The following is a 13084-nucleotide window of genomic DNA, read 5'->3' as shown; positions in this document are numbered from 1 at the left end:
TTCAAAAACAAACAAGAAAATACAACCTATTGTGTAGGCAAAGTCCCCACCTGTCTGTGGGTGGGTCTGGCCTCCAGAGCTCCTTTTTTCAAAAACTATTCCTTCAATGAGAGAAGGAGGGTCTTGCAGAGCACCTAGTATATGGCAGCGGATGACAATCACGAGCCTCCCTCAATGCAGGGGTGCACTGAGCCTTGTCAGAGTCCAAGCTCCATGAATAGATGAGGCAGCTCAGGGAGAGGTAGGAGGGCAAAACCAGTCCTGCCAAGCCTCTGCCCGATGCCCACACTGCTGTGCAGATGGGCAGCCCTGGGCAGGGAGAGGCACCGTCAACAGGAAGGATCCAAAGATGGCCCTGGGCCCTCCTGAGTCATGCGGTTCAGGGAACATGTGTATGTGTGCATGTGTGTGTGAAGGCAGGATAGCGGTCAGAGCAGGACGAGGTCAGGGCAGACCCTGGAGGAAACCACAAGGTCCTTCACAGACCATAGTGATGCAGAGTTGGCCTGCAGGGTCTGGAGGGGCCATTAGAGAAAAGGCTGGACAGTGACCATTAAACCACACCAGCACACAACCGTAAAAAGCTGGCTTTATTAAGACTTTCTGTGTGCCTCCTCTGCTCTAGAACTTTACAATATTATCTCACTGAATCTTCTCAACAACCTTGGAAAGGACTTACTACTATTAACTCATTTTACAAATGAGGAAATTGAGCCACAAAAAGGTTAGGTCACTTCCTCAGGTCACAATGCTGGTCCAGGCCAGACAGGGATTGAAGCCAGCAGCCAGGCTCCCAAGTCCACACTTTACCCAACTCTACCCCCAGGAGATGGTTCCAAGTGGTCACAGCTCTCCTCTGAAGAGGACCTAATGTGTATCTGCCAGGCACCATGCAGGGCTTTGCTTAACCTGCACAACCACCAAGTGAGGGAAGAACCACCCCTCCCCTTTACAGGTAAGAGGACCGAGGCTCAGCCACAGAGGGGATGTCAAGATCTGCCCAGGGCCAGCCCTGGGTCTTGGGTTCTGGTGGGTTCTGGCCAATCTGATGCCAGCTCCCTCCTTGGGGACATTGCCTGCTGTGATGTGGTACTGCAGGGGATTGTCAGTTTCTGATTAGACTCAGAACCTCCCTTCAGGAGGCCATGGAGCTCACTGGGGTCCTTTGGTCCAGACTTAACCCTTCCCACTTACTCCCACCAGGTTCTGAGTTCATCCCCACCCGAGACAGGACAGACCCTGGGTCACCTAACAAGGCCAGAGCCCCTGCCAGTCCCTCCTCACTTTGTTAGAAATCAGGCACATCACAGAATTCTGCTGACCCTTAGATCACAGCAGAACTTTGGGCCCCAGAGGCCTCTGACTCTGCCAAGGGCCCTTGCCAACAGCAAGATTTGTTAACTCATCAACAGCGAAGCAGCTGCACTCCAACAACCCCTGGGCTTACGCAGCAGCATTTGCACATCCTGGGTGCCCTGTGGCCGGGCCGGTCCCTGTTCCTGCCAGCACAGCCTGGGGCCAGGCCTTTCCCTCCAGCTGCAGAAGGGGCAGAACCTCAAGAAGACCCAGGTCCAGCAGGGAAGGGCCCTGGGAGGAATTCTAGGAAGGAGACTTGGAGGAGGTGATCTGGTCAGGAGAGACTCAAACGGGCAAGAAGGGAGAAGACAGATTTGCTGAGTGCCTATTGTGCAGGGAGCTTCCATGTGACTTCTCATCTAAGCCTCATTCCCTATGGAACAGACGTCCTTGTCCTCATGTTACAGATGAGGATATCAAGTCCCAGAGGGGTCAAGTGACTTTCCCAAGGCCACACAGCTGGCCGTGACATTGCAGGGACTCAAACTCAGACCCTGGATGAGCCCTAAGTCCATCTTCCTATCTTCTTCCTCCCAAGTACACTGTCTAGATTTGCTCTTCACTGTGTGGGGGTTCTGGGGCTGCTTCAACCTCTGTTGCTCCACCCCCACCCTCATCTGCCCTGCGACTCCCTGGGGAAGAGAAGCCTCAGTAAATCCCAGACGTCAAGGAGGAGAATCTGAGATGATCCCTCCAAAGAAGCAAATATTTCCTAGCAGAGTAAATCACCAATGCCTCTTAGTAACTGCAGGTGCCACCGGCCGCCCTCCTTCCCCTGGCAGTTTGTAACTCAAACCTTAGACCTGGATTCACATAACTCTGTCTGGGGATAAATAAGGCAGGAAGCCAGGGAGACACGCAGGGATGAGAGCAGCTGCCCAAGCTGGGCCCTGGGGGGCTTCGGGGATGGAGGTGAGGGGCACGGTGTGGCCACTGAGGGACCATTGCTCTCACCCATCCAGGGGATTGGGCCAGAGGCCTCCTGGGGTCCCTGCCAACCCAGATATCCTGTGTCTCCTTGGCCCAGTGTCTGGGGACAGCAGGGGCAAACGGTCTGGGCTCAGAGGCTGGAGCAGGGATTGGGAGTCTCCAGCAGCTCTGAGTTAAGCCCTGGCTGGGGCGCTTGGTGGAGCAGAGGGGGCTGGTGGTAGCCAAGGACAGGATGGGGTTGGGGAGCCCAGCAGGGGCCCTGGGCCAGAGCAGCCAAGAGTAAGCCAGAGGGGCAGGACTCAGCACCCTGGGCTGGGAGTCAGGGCCTGGTCAGTTCTGGGTCTGCTGTGGACTTGCTGTGTGACCTTGAACAAGTCACTTGGCCTCTCTGAGCCTCAGTTGCCTCATCTGCAAAGTGGAGAGGATTCCAGCCCTTAATGCAGGGCTGTTGGGAGGACCTACAGAGGTCAGGGAGGGAAAAGCTAGTTGGGAAGAGCAGCCAGGAGCACAGGGGTGGGGCTTGGCCCTGTTCCACCCACCTCTGCCCCCAACTTCCTGGTGACTAGCCAGGCCCTGGCATCCCCGCCCCTGAGAACCCACGTGATTGGAGGTGGTGTAGGCCTTTGTGCAAAGGAGGCTGCTCCCCACCTCCTCCCGCTTTTTCCCCAAGATCACATGCTGGCATGCTGGATTGAGTTTCCCAGGTGTTGGCTGAGCTTTGTAAAACATTTGATTTCTCATCTACGTGCACGGTAGCTCTGCTGTCTCTCCCCAGAATCCATGCTGCTCCCCAGCCCTGTCACTGACCCTCCTCTGCCTTGTCTCTGGCCCTGGTGACCAGCTGTGTGACTTTGGGTGAGTTGCTTAACCTCTCTGAGCCTCAGAGTCCTCCTACTTTGAATGGGGATAAGAATGCCTGCCTCATGGGTTTGTCGTGTTTATTTACACATTCCTGTAGTTCTTAAACACATATTTAATATTTTGGATGAGCCTCTTCTGTGCCAGCCCTGAGGACACAGAGGTGGGCAGTGGAGACGAGGCCCTGCTCCCACAGGGCTCCCTTGGGAGGGACATCAGGTGCTACATGGAGGACCTGGCTGGGAAGGTGTCGGGTGAAGTTGCTGAGAGCCATGGCAATGCGGAGTGGACAAGAGACTCACCCAGGGGCACATGGAAGGCCAACACCACAGCCCAGGCCAGCCTGGCCCCAGAGCCTGCTCCTGACTCTGCCCTGCAGTGGCACCTCCCATGCAACCCCACTAACTTCCATATCCCACAGCCCAGCGAAGCCAGTCCCTCCTCTGGGAACATCCTACTACTATGCCAGGCAGTGGGTTGCAGAAGGAGGTCCAGGCCTGCTGGCTCCTTTTGTCTCCAGGGACCCAGCTCTTAGCCCGGACAGAGAAGGGCCATTTGTCAGCTGTGTTCCCTGGAACAGCAGCCCCTTGGCTCTCTGGCCTGAGCTCCCTGTCTCTCGCCACCCTCCCCCATCCCCAGAACTTACTGCAAAATTACCCAAGACTGCATTGGAGGTGGGAGGCTTGGAATTGGATCCCTGGATCCCGTCTGGAACCCTCTGCCTGCTCATTGTCTTGTAGCCAGCAGGGAGCATCTCCCCCCTTGCCATTCTGAAAACAAAATTTTTAATTATTATAATTATCACCTGAGAAATTGGGTTCCTGCCACAAACAATTAAAATGAAATTCAGTTCAGCTTTGCCCAACTCTCCTTTCAGCCTTAAATCTGATGGTGAATTTCATAGCACACCTGGAACATGAGTCGGAGGCGGTCCCTGAGGGGTCTTCATCCAAGAAGGAGTCTGGGGGTAAGTGTGGATGTGAAGACATGCACATGTTGCACAATTGTGTATGTTCATGTGCTTATACATGAGCAAGTACGTATACGTGTGTGTGCATGATCATGTGTGTATTTGAGCAAATGTAACTGCAGGGGTGCATATGTATGTGTGCATGCCTGTGTGTGTAAAGGCATGAGTGTACTTGTGGGTCCGCCAGTGAGGAGGATGAGGTGGGGCAAGGTGTTTGAATGCAGGCAGCACTTGTCAGGGGCAGGGCATAAGAGATGGAGTCAGAAACAGATGCCAGGGTGAGAAGGTTGCACTTTGTTTTGTTGGCAATAGGGAGCCATGAATGATTTTTGAGCAAGAGTGAGATTATTATAAGGGATTGGCTCATGTAATTATGGGAACTGGCAAGTCCAAGTCTGTCATATGGCCTGGCAGGCAGACACTCAGGAGAGCCAAAGAGGCAGTGAAGTCTGAAGGCCATATGCTGGCGAATTCCTTCTTGCTCAAGACCAATATTTTTTTTCTATTTGACTTTCAACTGATTGGATGAGGCTCACGCCACATCAGAGAGGGCAGTCTGCTGACTCAAGGTTCACCAATTTTAAAATTAATCTCATCCACGAACACTCCCCAAGTTGGCACAAAATTAACCATCACAAGCTTGACCATACAATAATGAGGTCACACGAGGGAGCAAATCTTGAGTGCTTAACTGTGTGCCCAACTCTCCACTCAGCATTTCAAACACTTCTCATTTAACATGCATAACCTCTCTATGTAGTAAGTTATATGAATGTCCCCTTTTTTCCAGGAAAGCAAAGCTCAGAGAGGTTAAGTGACCTAGATCACACAGCATGTAAATGAGAAACTCGAGGCTTGAACCTAGCACTTCCCATCCCACAGCCCATGTTCCCAATCCCAACACAGGACCGACACGCCTGGAACCATGGCCATAGGGGTGGGGGAGGAGGGGCTGACGCAGAGATCTGGGAGTCCAAGCTGCCAGGGGTGGGAGAAGGCAAGACTGAGAATCAGCCTGGGAATTGAGTACGGAGAGGTTAAGATGGAGCCAGGTTTGGGGAGAAGATAGTGAAACCCATTCACGTCAGAGACAGAGAAAACAGAGGGTATTTCTCTGCCTTCTCTCTCTCCCAGGTTCATCTAATCTGAAAAACAAATGTGACTTTCTATCCATTTCTGATGACTCCCAGGTTTACATCTCCAACCCTAAGCACTGATCTTCGTATCAATGTCCATCTAGACGAGCGATGTTGTGGTACAAACATCCTCGAATCTCCGTGCCTTGAAACCACGAGGGCTCATTTTCACTCAGGCTACCAGTCCTTGTCAATCACGTGGGGCTCTGATTCACGCCGTCCTCACTCCACACATGCTGGCTGTTAAGGCAGAAACAGCGAGCGAGTGAGGAGAATCACGCACAGCTCTTAAGCGCTCATTGACTCAGAAAGCGGATTTGGGGTCCTGATACCTCTAGTAATCTTCAGCCCCATCCCTTCTCCACACCCAGTAAGCAGAGAACATGCAGATCACCAGGCGTCCAGGTCCTCCAGGGCTGGGGCTGGACTCAGGCTTTGGAGAAGTGGGGTGGGGAGGAGGAGGGACAGGGCTTTGATCTTCCTATTATTGTGGGAAACAGGTTGAAAATGAGACTAATTGCAGCTCACTCAGCTGCTGAGCAACTTTAATTCTCTTCATCTGTGATTTATTTCCTGGCTGCACCCGGATGGCTACTTCTTCTCATCCCACTCTCATTGAGCTGGGAAAATGGAGAGAGAAAAGATCCCATCCTGATGGATTCCAGCATCAGCTAAACCTCTGGAATGAGAGTCACTTGTGGGAGCTAGTGTTCCTGGAGGTTGTGTGAACTAGCACAATTCAAAAGCATTATAATTTACATTTACGGAGATTTACATGACCCTGTCCACTCACACCACCACCTCGTGTAACCCTCAGGTCCATAGTCACACTTCGAGGACTTGTGCCCTGCTCCACTGCCTCCTGGCTATGTGACCCTAGGCAAGCCCTTCTTTTTTCCTGAGCCCCAGTTTCCTCATCTGTAATATGGGGAAAATAATAGCAAGTCCCTCGAAGTCATGGTGCGGAATCAGGGAGATAATCCTTGTAAAGTGCCTGGCAGGGGACCCAGCACAGAAGACAGAAGACGCCTGATCAAAGCAGCGGGCATCACCCCCAGCTGGGGGATGTGGAGAGGGCTTTCAGATGTGAATACTGGACCCACAGGAGGGGCTGTCATTCCCACAGCTATCATTCATTGTTTGTCCCTTCCAGAATCCCACATGAAGCACAGAGCTGTCCCTCTCCTGTTCTTCGCTGCTTTTTGTTTCTCTACCAGGCTTTGACAGTGGGAGTTTAGCCTCAACTAAGTCTCGGGAAATGGATTTTCTGTGTCCGTGAAAATTGACAATTCACCCCAAGAATCACAAAAGACGGTTTTCCTTTCCACTTACTGGCAGGAGCACAGACCTTTTGGGGTCTGCTGTGTGCTACTATACACAATTCAAACCGCATCACCCGCCCCACTCTACCCTCACCAGCAAGGGGCTCATCAGTGACAAAGTAGGAAAATGCAAACGGTACTTTCAAGACGTTTTACGGAGGAGTGGGGAGAAAGCAATTTCCACCGTACAACTTTTACCTTTTCTTCTTTCTTTTCTTTAAATGACGGTATTTCTTGTTTGCTCTTCTGTCTTGAGACAGATCCACAAAGGAGGATGAATCTATGAAATTCATAAATTTCTGGAAAGTTGTGGCTCTTAAAAATGTACTAACCTTAACCTGCAACATGAAATACCACTGAGTGTGAGAATGTAAAAGCCAGCAATTTTGCGGTACAGGTAATCTGTCTGTAAGCACCTGCTCCTGACTGGTGCTCACGGCTTCCACTTTAAGCTGTGATGCTCAGGGTAGTGATATTGGTCTGGCTGGAGTGTCAGAAAGCCAGGAAAGGGCCCACTGCACCCTCTCACTTTAGGTAACTCAGGAGGAGGCTGGGGAAGGCCTCAGTTTTGGATGTTGCTCCTTTGAGCAACTGATTCCCACCGATTCCATCTGTGGGAATCCACGGTCCAGCTCTAGTCACGTGACCAGCACATGAACCTCCATTCCCTGACTGCCAGCCCATGGCCCTGGGCCCCTTCAGGGTCAGTAGAACCACAGGCTTGGGGTGGAGGGAGCTCAATCAGCCAAGAGAGGTCTTCATCACTCCTGTCCTCAACCCCAGGAGCTTTAATGTCCAACACAGGGTGTGGCACAGACAGGGCTGAGGAAAGGAATGACCCAGCCCCAGGGCCAGGGGCAGAGAGGCTCCCCAGTGACCACCTCAGCCTTGTCCTTCCTTTCTTCTCAGCCTTGCAGCCCATGGGGCCTCCTCTCAATCTTCCCAAATGCACCAGCCTCTTGGCTCTGCTTGCCTCTGTTCACGCCCTCCTCAGGCAGCCTTTCTCCTCCCCGTGGGGAAGATGCACTGCCCCAGGCTCCAAGGTCCTTGCAGCTTGTCATCCTAGAGGAGAGACCTTCTCCCTCCAAATGTCCACCTATCAAATCTCAGGGAAGACTAGGAATGCACCCTCAGCTCTACCACATGGAACTGGCTCCTCACCACAAAGATAATTCTGTTGACTGAAGAGGTAGAAGGGCTTCCAGACAAACACCTCAGAGGTCCTCAACATGACCTGTGCACCTTTTGGTTTGTAGGATCCTGGGAAAACAAGGGTTTCCCTGACATGACTGTATCCATCCCCCTAAGCCCACAGAAGGTGAGAGTGGGGTCTCTGAATTGGTTGTTTAGCTCAAAGGGCTCAAGGTTAAGACTCGTGGAAAAAGACTTTTCCAAGTCAGCTGTTCCAGCTCTCCACTTGGGAGTAGGAAAAGAAATTTGGGACAGACTGGAGACTGGACTTCCCACCACAGTCCCAACGGCCCCAGGAAGAGCCAAATGCCCAGGTGCTCTCAAAGGCTGTGGTCTCTGCTAGACTGCCTCCTGGGCTGCAGCCAGGATGAATAAACAATAGGAAGGTGGGAGCCTTATATAACCCAGGACTGGAGAGGAAGGTATTTATCAAGCAAGCAAATCAGGGGAGGAACCAATCAGCAGGGACTGCCAGTCAGATGGACCAATCAGATGAATTTATTTGTTCAGCCAGTCACATGTTGAGCAGCTGTCGTGAGCTCCTGTTAGGAGACAGGTGGGCTTGGTGGTACCTGTGGGATCCCAAAGGCCTTGGGCTTCCAGGTGGCTTTCACCTCCCCTACCAGGGAGCAGGTCCCACTCAACAAGCCAAGGACAAATGGACTCCCATGGGTGGAAGCCTCTCACTCACTCATTCACTCCTTCCTTTTCATGTGTCTAGGGGCACTGGGAGTTGAGCAGTTTCTGGGCCCCATTCAGGGTGGTGTTAGGACAGGAGTTGCAGGACAGGGAGTCGAAGGTGGGGATGATAGAACAGGGCCTGGGAGAAGCTGCCTTGGCCCCCATTCTCCAGGACTCTTGCCTGTCAGGGACATGGAGGGCAAAGGCAACCCCACTCAGAGTAGGACCCAGGCATAAGTGGGCAAGGTGAAGACAAGTCCCTGGCCTCCCAGAACATGGAAGGAGGGGAAAGGCAATCCACCAATCCACCAGCATGAAGTCTGTCCTCAGTGCTTGGCCCAGGGGCTCGAGACCCAAGCATTCAGGGGCTGTGGAGTATTGGGTACCCTGAAGCAGAGGCCCAGAGAACTAGGTAGGCCCACTAGGGAGTGGGACTGGCCCACAAAACCGTATGCCCAGGGTGGCACCACTATTTTCATCCTCCACCTGCCCAAGGGTCTAAGGCAGCCAAGGTACTCTACCTGAGCTGGGGACTCAGAGTCTCCAGGTCCAGTGTCTCAGTGACACCTGTCATGTGTGGCTCATGGACAGAGGACTGGGAATGGCTCTGCCAAGGCAATACTGGAAGACCATCCTGAGGAAGTGGCATTGGAGTGTGATCAGAAGTTAGGCAGAAAGTCTTCAAAGGTGGGAGAGACATTTGGCTAGAGGTAATGCCAAAAGCACAGGGTGGAGTTGGGGGCAGAAAAGGTCCCCCAGGGACCTTTGCAGGCCTGATGCATTGCACCATTGTTTTTGTTGAGGGAGGGCAAAAGGCATTGAATGCCCTGCCTAGGACTGTGGTCTTTAGTACTTATGTTTGTATTAATTGTATTAGGCTTTTTTTTTTATTTCAAGGAATGGCAGCCAACTCTAGCTAACCTCAACAAAGGTGACGATTTCGGAGGAGCATGTGGAATCCAAGGGCTGAGATGCATGCTGGGGATGGGTTGGCAAGAGGCTAATACAGGAGTGCTCTCTTCCTCTTGCTCAGTTTCCCTCTCTGAGAAGTTTGTGTTGTTGTTGTTTGTGGTTTTTGTTTGCTTGCTTTTGCTTTGCTTTCTTCCTGCAGACATGTGTTCCCTGCCACAGTCCCCCCACACCCATCCGCCCCAGGCACGTGGCTGCCATTAACTCCCAAGCTTACAAAAGTTCAGTATCCTCCACCAGGACAAGAGGGGACTCACCCTTTTCAATTCTAACTTCAAATGCCCAGAAGGTTCTATTTGCTTGGGTCAGAACCTCATGTTTGAACTAATCAACTATGTACAGAGAGTGAGTCCTAATTCAGTCATAGTATATTCTGAAATGACCAGGTGGTAGATTGGAAAGAGGAGAAAGGGAAGTTTCCAGAAGTAAGCTGGGGACCAGGTCTTATAGGTGCTGGATTTAACCTTCCACACCATTTTAAGGAGGTTCAGAGAAGTTAGGTAACTTGCCTCAGGTCAGATAGCCAAGAAATAGTCAAGTCAGGACTAAACTCCAGACCTGCTAACCCCAAGCCCCAAACTCTCTATTAACGATTTCCCTTGACTGATTTGGTGATGCTGGACTTGGGGTAAGGTTTCATTTCTAAAAGAATCTTCCCAACTCAGCAGTCCTAAAATTTCAGGTAGAAATATTGACATGTCAGCGTGGGCTCTTCTTTCTGGCTGCTGGGGTCCCGCTGCTCACTCAGTGATCTGGGCCCATGGAATTAGGAAGAACACAGTCCTCGGACCTCAAGGAGCAAGTTATGTGTCTTCCACAGCCAAATCCAACAGCTTTCCAGGGAAGGGAGGCAGTGGAGAGGCTTGTATATTATCTCTGCATACATGAGCTGGGAGATCTCAGACAAGTACCCAAACTTCTCTGAATCTGTTCTTTCATTTGTGAAATGGGATTAATTATGCATAACATATGAATATCATCTACCATATCACCTGGCACATAATTCATTATGTGTAGTTTCCTTCCCTCATTACTAGACCCCTTGGGGTGTTAATTCTGATCTCTGCCCTTCTCTGGGAACATATTATTAAAGCTCCCACACTGCTTTACTAAAGAAATGAGCTGGATCCATGGTAAAGCAAAACTAACTGGAGATTGATAAAGGCTCCTATGGCAACAAGCACTTAACAGGTTGCTGAGGGAACCCTCATTGATGCTCTTGGTAAGGGAGCAGTAGCTGGAGCTCATCAGAGATAGAAAACTCACTTTGATCACATGGCCCAGAGACCCCAAACAGCAACATCATTTAGGGTTGGAGTAGGTGAGGGCAGTGGAGAGGGATGGCTCAGGGGAAGAACAGAGATGGGGTGAACTTTAAGACTAGTGTTCATTTGTTGAAATAGGCAGATTCCATTCAGCACCGTGGACAGAGCCTGCCTTCTTGGCGAAGGCTCTCCAGGAAACCACATGAGTGAATCAGAAAGGGGAACCTGGAGACTTTCAACTGATGGCACTAAGGCAAAGTCCAGTTCACAGACAACTCACCTGGCCAAACCTACTGTATCTAGGTAGGTCTTTTCAAGACCACTGAAAACTTACAAATAGGTAGAGAAAGTCATTAGGCTGTTGTGGGGAAACAGGGAGGGGTCAAACCCAAGGTTCAAGTCTCTCTCTCTTAGGACTGGCTCAACTACGAACTTGGGCAAGTCACCCTCCTCCAATATCAGTTTCCTCACCTTTAAAATGAGGGTGCTGTACCAGATGGTTCCTAAAGGCTTTTCCAGCCAAGACGCCCCATGATCTAAGGCTACTGCAACATCCCAGGGAAATATGTTTGATCATTTCCAGCCTCCTGGCCTTGCAGACATGGTCCCTGGTTATAATTCCTATCCAGACCATCAGCACTGAAGGAAAGGTCCCCACACCCCATGCATCTATACCCCTTGGTCCTGGGTAGCTCTGTCTCCCAATCTTGCTGGGCCTGGGAAGGTCCAGCCTGCAGACATGGTGTTGGCCAACTCTGATGAGTGTTCAGAACCTCAGCTTCAGGCAAAGCTGGGTTGGAGTCCAGGGTTCGCTACTTGCCCATTGTGGGATTTGAGAGATGTTGTTTAACCTACTGCTCCTCATTTGATATTGAATCTTCCCAACTCAGCAGTCCTAAAATTCCAGGAAGGAATATAAACAACCCCTGTGGGTGCCCCAGGGTGGCTGCCATAGTCAACGCCCCATCACTGTGAATCTCCTCTCCAGATACTTAATGGTCACACCCATTGTTTATACATGTGACAGTAATTTGCTCATGGTTCTGCATTTACATTTCTTCCCGATTGATCTATTGACATGAACTTTTACCTTTGGCTCCTTACTATAATAATCATTATAATTATCAGTAGTACATGAACTCACAACTGGTCTCCATACTAATGTAATTACTGTCAGGCAGATGCAGATAATTTCCACTGTCATTAATGTAATAAAAAAGTAATTAGCTTCACTCCTTCACATGTCAGGCCTGGGTCTGGCTGCCTCTCTGGCCTCTCTCCTCTTGGGAAAACTTGTATATTTATCTGCAGAAAAAAACTCCCGTTGTCTTTCTGTCGTTATGGTCAGCAAGGAAGATTCTGCAGTGCCCCCAACCCCAAAGGACACATCACTTTGTAGATTTGCAACAACTCCGCTTGCTGTGCTGCTGCTACTACTGGCTACTGAGTATTGAGAACTTAAACTGGACCTAGTGGAGAGCTAAGTGCCAGCATTACGCTCAGAGAAAGGTGCCATTCTGGCAGGGCACAATGGCTCACACTTGTAATCCCAGCACTTTGGGAGGCCAAGGCAGGAGTATTGTTTAGGCCAGGAGTTGGAGACCAACCTGGGCAACAGAGCAAACCCCATCTCTACAATAAAAGTAAAATAAAAATTCACCACATGTGGTGGTGAGCACCTGAAGTCCCAACTACTCGGGAGGCCAAGGCAGGAGGATCACCTGAGTCCAGGAGGTCAAGGCTACCATGAGCTATGGTCATGCCACTGCACTCCAGCCTAAGCAACAGAGCAAGATCCTATCTCTTGAAAAAAAAGTGGTGCCATTCTCATTTCCATTTTATGAATATGAAAACAGAATTAGAACTGAGTAACTTTTCTCTGAATTAGTCACTGAATTAGTGAGTAATGGAGCCAGCCTTTGATTTCAGGTTTCTCCATTTCTAGAGCCCATGCTCTTGACATTTTGTACTAAAGATAGAAGCCTGCCCTCTCCCTGCCTCACCCCTGGCCCCCACTCTTTCTCGTTTTCCTTCTGTACCTTGCTCTTTGCTCACAGCCCATACTTCTAAGGTTTTTATACTGGAAACCTAAGGCCTGAGCTTGCAACTCACATGTAGAACAGCAAAAGGGACTTGGCCTCAGAGGCCCACCCCCAGGGGTCTACAATTTACCTGGAGGACCCTCCGCCACTGTAAAAACTGCTTGGCTTTGTGGGGAGGGATGATGGGAGTGATACTTTGGTTTTTTTCTTCACTCCACCTAGCAGCTCATATAGGGAACTAGCTTCAGTACCACCTCAGTGTAGATGAGTGAGTGATAATACTGTTCCATTGTTTACTTCCATCCAGCTGTGCTAAGGAGCTTCTGACTTCACAAGATACTCATAGCATCCTACATAGCCCAGC

The 13084-nt window shown here is 50.7% G+C and overlaps 1 long non-coding RNA gene across 2 annotated transcripts; it reads left to right on the top strand.

Annotated features, from left to right (window-relative positions):
* The first annotated feature begins 868 nt into the window (after window positions 1-868).
* LOC110743281 lies at window positions 869-12257 on the top strand. 2 transcript variants are annotated; one of them, XR_004183786.1, is made up of 3 exons: window positions 869-955; window positions 4022-4111; window positions 5249-12257. It is a non-coding gene; the product is annotated as an uncharacterized LOC110743281 (long non-coding RNA). The 2 variants fall into 2 exon arrangements; XR_004183784.1 differs by lacking the exon at window positions 869-955 and adding an exon at window positions 2504-3141.
* Window positions 12258-13084: the final 827 nt, after the last annotated feature.

This window comes from Papio anubis, chromosome 1 (genome assembly GCF_008728515.1).
Source record: "Papio anubis isolate 15944 chromosome 1, Panubis1.0, whole genome shotgun sequence".
Taxonomy (NCBI): domain Eukaryota; kingdom Metazoa; phylum Chordata; class Mammalia; order Primates; family Cercopithecidae; genus Papio; species Papio anubis.
Note: the sequence above shows the minus strand (reverse complement) of the source record. Positions and strands in the feature narration are given on the sequence as shown.